We start from the raw sequence: 10,123 nt of genomic DNA on the forward strand, positions 1-10,123 counted from the left end.
TACTGGAGCTCTACCATGCTGGTACCTTGGGTGGCCAAATACAGTGTCCACTCAAAGGATCATGCGGAAAAGTATTTATCCATTGGCTCTAGGATGTCCCTTGGATCTCCCCTAGGATTTAGCATTGCCCACTGGCACCCACTTCCAGAGTCATAGGTGTCCTATACTACAGCATGAAGAGCACAGGACAGATTAGGAGAGAAGCAGTGCTTTCAGCATAAAATGGGCCAAAGCTTTTGCAGGCTTGTTTACAGTGGCGGCAACTACAGTGGGAAGCAAGATTAAAATGGCATGAGTCAGTGTCCAAGAGGAGTCTGATAGGTCCAAAACAGAGCTTAAGCAAGGAAGTCATCTAGATAAGATGTTTGGCTTTCTCTGCTATGATAACTGTTTTCATAGGGAAGTAGCTGTCAATATGTCCTGGTTTACATTTTCTTTCCCTTTCTTTCTTCTTCTTTTTCTTCTTTCTTCTTTCTTTCTTCTTTCTTCTTTCTTCTCCTTCTCCTTCTCCTTCTCCCTCTTCTTCTTCTTCCTTCCTTCTCCTCCTCCTCCTCCTCCTTCTTCTTCTTCTCTTCCTCCTCCTCCTCTTCTTCTTCTCCTTCTCCTTCTACTTCTTCTTCTTCTTTCTGCTTCTTTCTTCCTCCTCCTCTCCCCCCCACCCCCGCCTTCTTCTTTTTGCTGCTGCTGCTTTTGTTTTTGAGAAAGGGTCTCAGTCTGTTGCCCAAGCTGGAGTACAGTGGCACAGCCTTGACCTCCCAGGGTTAAGTGATCCTCCTGCCTTAGCCTCCCTGGTAGCTGGGACTACAGGTGCACACTACCACATCGAGCTAATTTTGTTTATTTTTTGTACAGACAAAATGTCACTATGATACCTAGACTGGTCTCAAACTCCTGGACTTAAGCAATCCTCCTGCTTCAGCCTCCCAAAATGCCAGGATTATAGGCAGGAGCCACCACACCTGGCCTTCTTTTTCTTATGAAACACCTCATTTTCACAGACATTCCACTAATAATAAACTAATTTATTTCCTGGCTCTTATATAAGTGATGTGTATGTCATCAACTTTGAAGAAAGGGAAACTTTCTTGTCTTACTTTAAACTGACTAGATTGTTATCTTTATTGTTTACTGTAACTAACTACAGGGCCTCCCCAACTTGGGGTGGAAGGAGGAAGGTAAATATATTTTGATTTATTGATCATTTTTTGAGACAGAGCTGCACCCTCTTGCTCAGGCTGGAGAGCAGTGATGCAATCTTGGCTCACTGCAACCTCCACCCTGCCAGGTTCAAGCCATTTTTGTACCTCAGCCTCCTGAGTAGCTGGAATTACAGGCATGTGATACCATGCTTGGCTAATTTTTGTATTTTTAGTAGAGACAAGGTTTCATCATGTTAGCCAGGCTGGTTTCAAACTCCTGACCTCAAGTGATCTGCCCACCTCAGCCTCCCAATGTACTGGGATTACAGGCATGAGCCTTAATGCCCAGCCCGTAAATATATTTTTAAAGAGCTACTGTCTACATAAACAATTTGAGTCACCCAAAATCAGCTTGATAGCACCATTCTGATGGCTCATCTCACGCAATCCAGCATAAGAAATACTGAGCCCCCAGCAAGATTCACTTGCTTACCAGGCTGTCCTCTGGGAACTGGCACCTGGCTGCAGGGCCCTAGGACAACCCCACACATTCAAGTCTGGAATTCCTAAGGGCACCTGGGTGACTCCATACTTGCCACGTGGGGAGAGAGGATTGGAGAGTAGTCATGATGGGTAGCCATGGGGTCCAGGGCCCCCCAGGTATTGGTCCAGCTCAGGGTATCCTGCTGGGATGGCGCTGTTGCTCTGGCTGGTCTCAGCTACATGAGGAGGGCTTAGAAACTTTTGAGGAAGTTGCTCCAATACACAAGGGGGAGAGGAGGACAGGACCGGCTCCCTGCTTCACTGCTCCCAGCCCAACCCAGGGCCCAGAGCTGGGGCCTTGCCAGGTCTGAAAGAAGAACTAATTCTTGTAGTTGCCTCTTGTTTTAATAACATCTTTCCTAGAGGCCAAGTCACTGTTATTCTGACAGACTAAACACCTGGAGAAATGGACTTTTCCTTTGTGCACTAATGCTGAACGTTTATAAATCAGGCTTTATGCAGTGTAGAAATGCATATGTATATTGGAAACCCGTTTTTATCTGCAATACAACCAAGGGGCAACTCATTAGCGGTATTAAAAAACCATCTTCATGCTTTATATATTACTCCCCAGACACTCATATTCTACTTAGAATGCACTCCTGGTTTAAGCAGAATGGAACTTACCTCATTTTCATTTGATCTGTAATAGAATCTGTAGGCAACACTATATGTTTTCTTCTATTCTTCATGTTTAGAGGTGCCGTGTTATTATTTTAACCCTTGGTTAATATTTCTTACAACCCATATTTAAATCACAGTTTCCACAGAAAACAACACTATCAAGGTAATATAGTGCAAACATCGTCACCTGTATACCCTTTCTTAAGACGACAGCATTAATGCTGCTGTTACTGTTGAACTGCTCCTGTCTCCATGAGGTTAACATATAAAAATGTATTATTCATGAAAGAAAATGCATTTCATATATTTTACCAATTGTTATTATTGTTCTAGAGGGGGAAATAAATGAAAATGGTGGTAGTTGTAGAAATGCATCCTTACTCAGGACTTAATATACACTAACAATTTAGACTACTTACCTTCTTCAACTTTAAGCCTTCCATTAAACTGCAAAGCTTGATGTCAGCTAAACTCTATAAATGTTAATTTAAGGTCAAGGTGCTCCTGGGAAGCATTTGAATGCTTAGAGCAGAGCCCAGGAAAACTTCTTTTCAAAGATTTATGGGATGATATGGCTCCTTTCTGAAAAATAGGAACTCTATTTCTACCTTTTCCAATCACTTTCTATTTCAAGCTCTAGGACACACTTTCCTTTATGGATCTTCCTAAGATATTTAATAGCATTCTGGAGATGTTAAAATGCAAATTTTTTCCATGTGTAATGTATAGTGTCTCTCCAATTTAAACTTCATTTAGTAATGCCAAATGCTTTGTACAGTGAGGAATGAATCATCCATAACTCAGGAGGACCTTCGTCCATAAAAATGGCCAAAGCGCAGTTGCATCATTTACAACATCAAATTATCACAAGGTAGGATTTTTAGCCAATAATCACTTTTTCTGAAACTAAATCACATTTCAAAGTGCATTTAAGGTTTGGTTCAAAGGGGCCCACAGTCCAGTTTTCTCTGTTGCCTAAATTACTGTATGGAATAAAGCTGAGCACACAGGAATATGAAGTTGTTCTCCACATTTAGGTTACCAAAGTTTACTTCAACAAGGATCCAGAATCTTTTGGGGGATCAGAAAGAGCAGCAGGGTTTATTATTTGGCTGGAAGCTATGGAGCCGCTTCATTTCATGCATGAATGTGAGGTGCTGACAGTGAAGTCTCACAAGGAGACAGGAAACAACATCACCATATTCATACTTCTTTCTGGGGTACAGGGTAGTTAGGCCAAGGTTTATTGACTCTTCTAGGAATCCCCCACCCATAGCCACTGGTCAAGGAAGGCAGATCTAGACAGTTTCATGAGTGTTTACTATTATTATTATTATTAAAATCAGTTTTATTTAAGAATTTCCAACATTGGCAACTCTTTTAAAAAGCAACCAAGCACAGGACACAGAACTGCAGCAAACAGCATTCTTACGGGTAGCTAACAGACATTAGAACTTCCACCCTTCTTTGAGGCACCTGAGCTCACTGGTGAACTCTGCTTCCAAGTACTCCTGAAAGCATACCACAGGCTCAGTCCATGTTCCCAACCCGTCAGCTTCAGTTAACATTACCACACCTACATATCAGTAACAGAAGAGAACATACACCATACAGCATCCACAGCAATCGACAAAGGGGTAGAGGGAGTACAAGTATTGTAGTATTGTTTTACTTAACACGTCCAACTAATGTGGGTTATCTAAGAAGAAAACCTCACTTAAAGTCTTCCAACAGATGTGGATATCCTTTGAATGCAGAAAGCATTCGTACATTATTTGCAATCATTGCCCTTTGCACACTCTTTCACCAAAGCTACAGATGGAGAGACACATCTCACCAAGTTAAAAAAATATCCATCATGCACCACCAAGTCTCTGCATGCACTCTCTTCTTTTCTCGCTCATACTAGCCATTCATGCCTAGGCACCATCCACACAAGGTTTCAAAGGCTCAAACAGCCCTCTGGTTGGTTCCATATCACAGCTTTGCGTTCATAGCATTGATATGACTCTATGAAATAAAGAGTAATGGATAAAAATGGTACACCCGCCATCAAAGACGCGGTCTGTTATGCGTGATGACGAATTCCTCAATGAGAAAGCATGTAGGCGGAAGCATTCCCATGGCAGAATATTTACAGCACTACTTTTATTTTTTATTTATTTTTTATTTTTATTATTATTATTTTTTTTGAGACGGAGTTTCACTCACGTTACCCAGGCTGGAGTGCAATGGCACAATCTCGGCTCACCGCAACCTCCACCTCCTGGGTTCAGGCAATTCTCCTGCCTCAGCCTCCTGAGTAGCTGGGATTACAGGCATGCCACCACCATGCCCAGCTAATTTTTTGTATTTTTAATGGAGACGGGGTTTCACCATGTTGACCAGGATGGTCTCGATCTCTTGACCTCGTGATCCACCCGCCTCGGCCTCCCAAAGTGCTGGGATTACAGGCTTGAGCCACCGCGCCCGGCCTACAGCACTACTTTTAATGAAGTGTTTCTTCCATAAACTTTTGAAATGAGATGAACTGCAGAGATTAAATGAAGGTTTCATATTGTACTTTTGTATATGAGGGGAGACAAGTGTTAAAAAACAGAAGAACCAAACACTGTGAAACCATGAGCTCCCAAAAGGAGATTTTCTTAAGAAAACAAAAATCCGTATGGTGGGGTTCAAATTAAAACAAGGAGGAAGGAGTATAGTTCTAATCAATGGTTTCCATTCTGAACATGCAAAGGATTCACTTGACAAGTCCAGGGATAAAATATCACAGGAGAAACCTTTTGAAGTCAATTGTAGTGTGTTGGTTTACCAATCAGGCAAACAGCAGTTCACTTTCAACCACTCGATATTTCAGCCTTTCATGTAACAAAACTTATACAATTCCTTTAGCTTTGCCTTTTTCTAAAGAAAAATGCCAAAAATACTGCTGAATATATTCCACACTGAACAAACCAATTTTGAACATTCTTAGTTCATATTTATTTTACCATATATTTACCATGAGTTTGGAAAATTTGAATTCCCAGTATTCTATACCAAGCAACCACAACCCCACTATCTACAATCCTCAGCCAGAAAACTTAGACTCCATGCTTGAGCCAAAGCCTCCATTAAAACCACTGCCCGACCCTGCATTTGATGCTGATCCCCAACCAACTGCTGCACCAGAATTAGAATGACTATAAGAGTTATTTCCAGAATCAAAGGCCTAGTTTGGCTTCCTCTGAATGTTGCCTTGGCTTTGGTTATTACCTAATGGGACTAACTGGTTCTACTGGCTGGCTAACCTGCCCATCATACCCCACCTGCTCTGTAGCACTGCCTGGGCTGCAGCCATCAAGGCTGGATCAATCCCGATCATACTGAAGTTCAACCCACCACCCATATTACTACCTTGATTGTTTCCCAAACCAGCTCCCCAACTTCTACTATTTTTTTTTTTTTTTTTTTGAGGCGGAGTATTCATGTTACCCAGGCTGGAGTGCAATGGCGCGATCTCGGCTCACCGCAACCTCCGCCTCCTGGGTTCAGGCAATTCTCCTGCCTCAGCCTCCTGAGTAGCTGGGATTACGGGCACGCGCCACCATGCCCAGCTGATTTTTTGTATTTTTAGTAGAGACGGGGTTTCACCATGTTGACCAGGATGGTCTCGATCTCTTGACCTCGTGATCCACCTGCCTCGGCCTCCCAAAGTGCTGGGATTACAGGCTTGAGCCACCGCGCCCGGCCTCCCCACTTCTACTATTACCAAATCCACCCTGATTCCCAAAGCCACCTTGATTACCACTGAATCTTCCACTTATTTTTGTCTATTGTTATTGTGCTTGCAAGTTTCTTTGAACTGACTGCACCACGGACTACACCATAGTCAAACCATGGTGACCCCTGTGATCCACATGTACAGCTACAGATGGCCTCCCAGAGCCAGAAAGTCTGAGGTAGCAGAAAAACTGCAAAAGGAGAATATACTCCACACTGAGCAAACAAATTTTGAACATTCTTAGTACATATGTATTTTATAATATACTTACCATGAGTTTAGAAAACTTTGAATTCCCAGTACTTCTGCAGTGCCTAATTAATCGACCCTGTGACATTCCACCATTGTTCTTGCCTCAATTAATAAGTCAACCTTGTGACACTGGACCCTGTGGCCTGATTAACCGACCTTGCAACGTTCTACCACTATTCCTGCCTCAACTGATAGGTCAACCTTGTGACATTGGACCCCGTGACACCTCCCCCTAGCTTACAAAATACCACCCTAAACTGTAACTTTCCATTGCCTACCCCAACCTATAAAACCAGCTCCTATCCCACCACCCTCTGCTGACTCTTTTTTCAGACTCAGCCTGCTCGCACCCTAGTGAATAAACAGCCTTGTTGCTCATACAAAGCCCATTTAGGTGGTTTCTTCATTCAGAGCGTGCTTAACAGTGCTTAGGTTCAGCATTGGATATATGAATGCTGATTCCTTTAATGATCAAGTCCTCTCCCCAGAGAGACTGCTCAACCTGATCTTCTGCAAATGTAACAAAGGCAAAGGCCCTGAACAACTTGGAGATGAAGACATCCACCACTTCCCTGTACTGACAGAAGAACTGCCGCAGCCCATCCACAGCTATGTCCTCTGTCCAGTGCTCCACAAGCATTTTTTTGCCTCTCAAAGGCTCATCTGGGCTTTGCTTAAAAATTAGGAAGTTGACAGTTACACCATCGTCCATCTATCATAGGTCGCTGTGACATTACTTTCACCTGTGTTTCACATTTTGTTAAACAAACAAAGCCAACCCCCTTTGAATAACTAGTTGTAATATCTTTCTTGATCTGAACCATAAGAACTTCTCCGGAGGTACTAAAATACTTTTTCAGGTCCTGTTCAGTTGTTTTCCATGGGAGACCCAACACTATGAAATTGGATGTCTTCTGGACTGCTCTTTTCACTTTCACTGCTGAGGAAGCATCTGTCTCATCCATTTTGCTTTAGTTATCTTTGGGGTAATTGACAACATACATCAGACTTCCCCAGCCAGCATCAGGGGCACGCAGCATTCCTTCTACCAGCCGGACACCTCTCATACATCGTGACGGTGGATTTCTGTAAGGAAGCCCACATGCCCCTGGAAACTGGGTTGTAACCATGGACGGCAGCACCGTCCCATTGTCTTCTCATGGTATTTCAATGGGCTCATCATTCTCATCTTCGGTTACCCAAATATATTCAAATATCTTTCACTTTTCTGTAAGGCTGCTGCTAAGAAGCCCGACAGGGACACCAAGGCAGCGACAGATCCAAGCGCAGCCCAGTGACCGCTCCACTCCCACTTTTAAGTGTTTTATATAACATTTTATATAACATAGTATTTCCTAGGCCAAGTGATAAAAGGCCAGCCAAGATACAGGCTATCCAGAGGTTTATTAGGTGGTTTGACAGAACAGCTTTGTCTAGCAAGGCATGATGTTGATTAGGCAGGGCAATGAGATTTTTCTCTCAGGAATTTGAAAGTGAAATAAAAAACAGAGTTGAGCAATTAGCAGAGGGGTTGAAGGGGAAGGGACCTGCAGAGAAGGTCATTTGCAGAGGCCATTAGGCAGTAAAGGTTATAAATGAGCAGACACTCTAATAATGCCATAGTCATAAAGTATAAAATGCACATGTAGAAAGAAATTCCTCAGAAACAACAGGAGAGAGAAGTTAAGTCATGTTAATCACAAAATACCAGAATACAAACCTTCTCCCTGAGGCCTGGAAGTAGGCCTTTCTCTAATCCCCCAAGCACTTGCTCTCCTCATTCCCATATTTTTTTTTTTTTTTTTTTTTTTTTTTTTTTTTTTTTTACGATGTCTTGTTAATTAAGATAACCTGAATTCTTTTCATAGCACCAACAAAGAGGGACAGGATGGTCGCTTATGGAGCAACCGGTGAGGCTGATAAAGTAACTCAGGAGCCCTTATCATCTGATGGAGAACTCCTTCTGTCTCATTGAGGAAGGAGACCCCTTCCTTAAGCATCTAAGACCACTTCCCCTTAACCTTCTACATTGCATTTCAAAGGAGAAGTAAAAGTTAAAAATAGAAGGCACAAGGTCAGTGGAGGAGACAAAACCTGGAGGTCAAAGATCAAACCCCCATCCTAGTTCCCATCCCATCCGTAGATCACAGGCATGGTATGGGGGAATCTTCCCCCAAGGCATTGTTCTTGTTTAATTATGATTAGGCGCCCACTTAAGTCACATACCCCTCGCTTACCTCATCGATCACGACCCCCTCACATGTACCCTCTAACATTGTGAGTCTTTAAAAGAGGCCAGGATTTTCCAGTCAGGGAGCTCGGTTCTTTCCCAGCCGCGTAAAAAGCTACTTCCTTCACAAAGCTGGTGTCCAAGAGGTTTTGTCTGTGGCGTGTCCCGCTACATCATGACTGACAAAAGTGAAATTATGCAGGCTTCACAAAAATCATTGCATTCCTGAGGAAAGTCTTGTCTAAATAGCACCAACTATTTGGTGAAAAGGAGACACCTGGAGATTGGCGTGGATGTGGCTGGCAGCAGCAACAGGAGGAATCCAGGCGGAGCCGGAAGAACGGCCACCCCCCTTAGTGCCCTCCCCTAGTTGATGCTGTGAGGCCTCTCGCTTTCAAGACAAAAGCACACCTTGAGTCCCTTCTCTTGGTTAACTGAGTATAGAAGAAAGAGGCCAGAAGGAAAGAATCTCCTAGAGTGCTTGACAAACAGACTTGCTTTGACCAGTGCTGGCCTCTCCTTAGGAACTTGTTCTGAGGAAGGAGACCCTTAATCACCTTCGGCCTTCAATATTGCGCCTCAAAAGGAGAAGTCAGAAATTAGCCAGAGGAGGGACTAGATGGTGCCGCCAGCCGCTTAAGGGTAAGACAGACCCCTACTGCTAACCACAACCCCATCTATAGATCACGGATATGATATGGCGGAATCTCTCTGAAAACACTGTTTTTACCTAAAGAGGATCAAACTACCACCCCACGCCTACTTCATGGGTCAAGACCCTTTCACATGTAATTTCTAGAGCCGTAAGCCTTTAAAAGGGCAGGGACTTTCTTTGTTAGGTGAGCTTGGCTGTTAGGCAACTACGCCGCCCTGCTCCTGACCGAATAAATCACCCCTTCCTTCCCGGTTTGTCATGTGCCTTTTCCTGCTTTAGTTCTTTCAGGGAAAATCTGGTCTAAAATAATTAGAAATAAGAGGAGCAGTGAGATTCCAAATAACCCAAGCAGCCTTGTTTGTGAAATGGTAAGTTGTGGTAGAAAGTACTGGGGTGAGAATGTAGAGACCATCTGTGACTAAGAGCATCTCACTTCACCCCTCTGGGCCTCAGTTTCTTCATGCCCTCTGCCACCTGCAAGCTAAAGACCCAGGAAACCTGGTGATGTCAGTCTCACTGTGAGCCCAAAGACCTAAGAACTGGGAGCATTAGTGGGGTCCTAGTTTAAGGGCATGAGAAGATCAATACCCCAGCTTAAGCAGTCAGGTACAGAGAAAGAATTCAACCTTGCTTCATCTTTTTGTTCTATTCGGGCCCTCACTGGGTTAGACAATGCCCGCTCGCATTGGGAAGACAGTCCGCTTTACTTAGTCCACCAATTCAAATGCTAATTTCCTCCAGAAACACCCTCACAGACATGCCAAGAAATTGTGTTTAACCAGATATCTGAGTATACCATACCCCAGTCAAGTCAACATAAAATTAACCATCACACTGCCCATAGGTAAGAAATAGTTTGTGGATTATTTACTTATTTACTACCTCTTTCTAACAAGGATCTAAGACAGATTTAT

At 43.3% G+C, this 10,123-nt stretch overlaps 1 pseudogene; it reads right to left on the minus strand.

The window, feature by feature from the left end:
• Positions 1-5,370: 5,370 nt before the first annotated feature.
• LOC108311364 lies at positions 5,371-8,600 on the minus strand (annotated as a pseudogene).
• Positions 8,601-10,123: the final 1,523 nt, after the last annotated feature.

The sequence above is a fragment of the Cebus imitator genome, unplaced genomic scaffold (assembly GCF_001604975.1).
Source record: "Cebus imitator isolate Cc_AM_T3 unplaced genomic scaffold, Cebus_imitator-1.0 Scaffold114, whole genome shotgun sequence".
Classification (NCBI taxonomy): Eukaryota; Metazoa; Chordata; class Mammalia; order Primates; family Cebidae; genus Cebus; species Cebus imitator.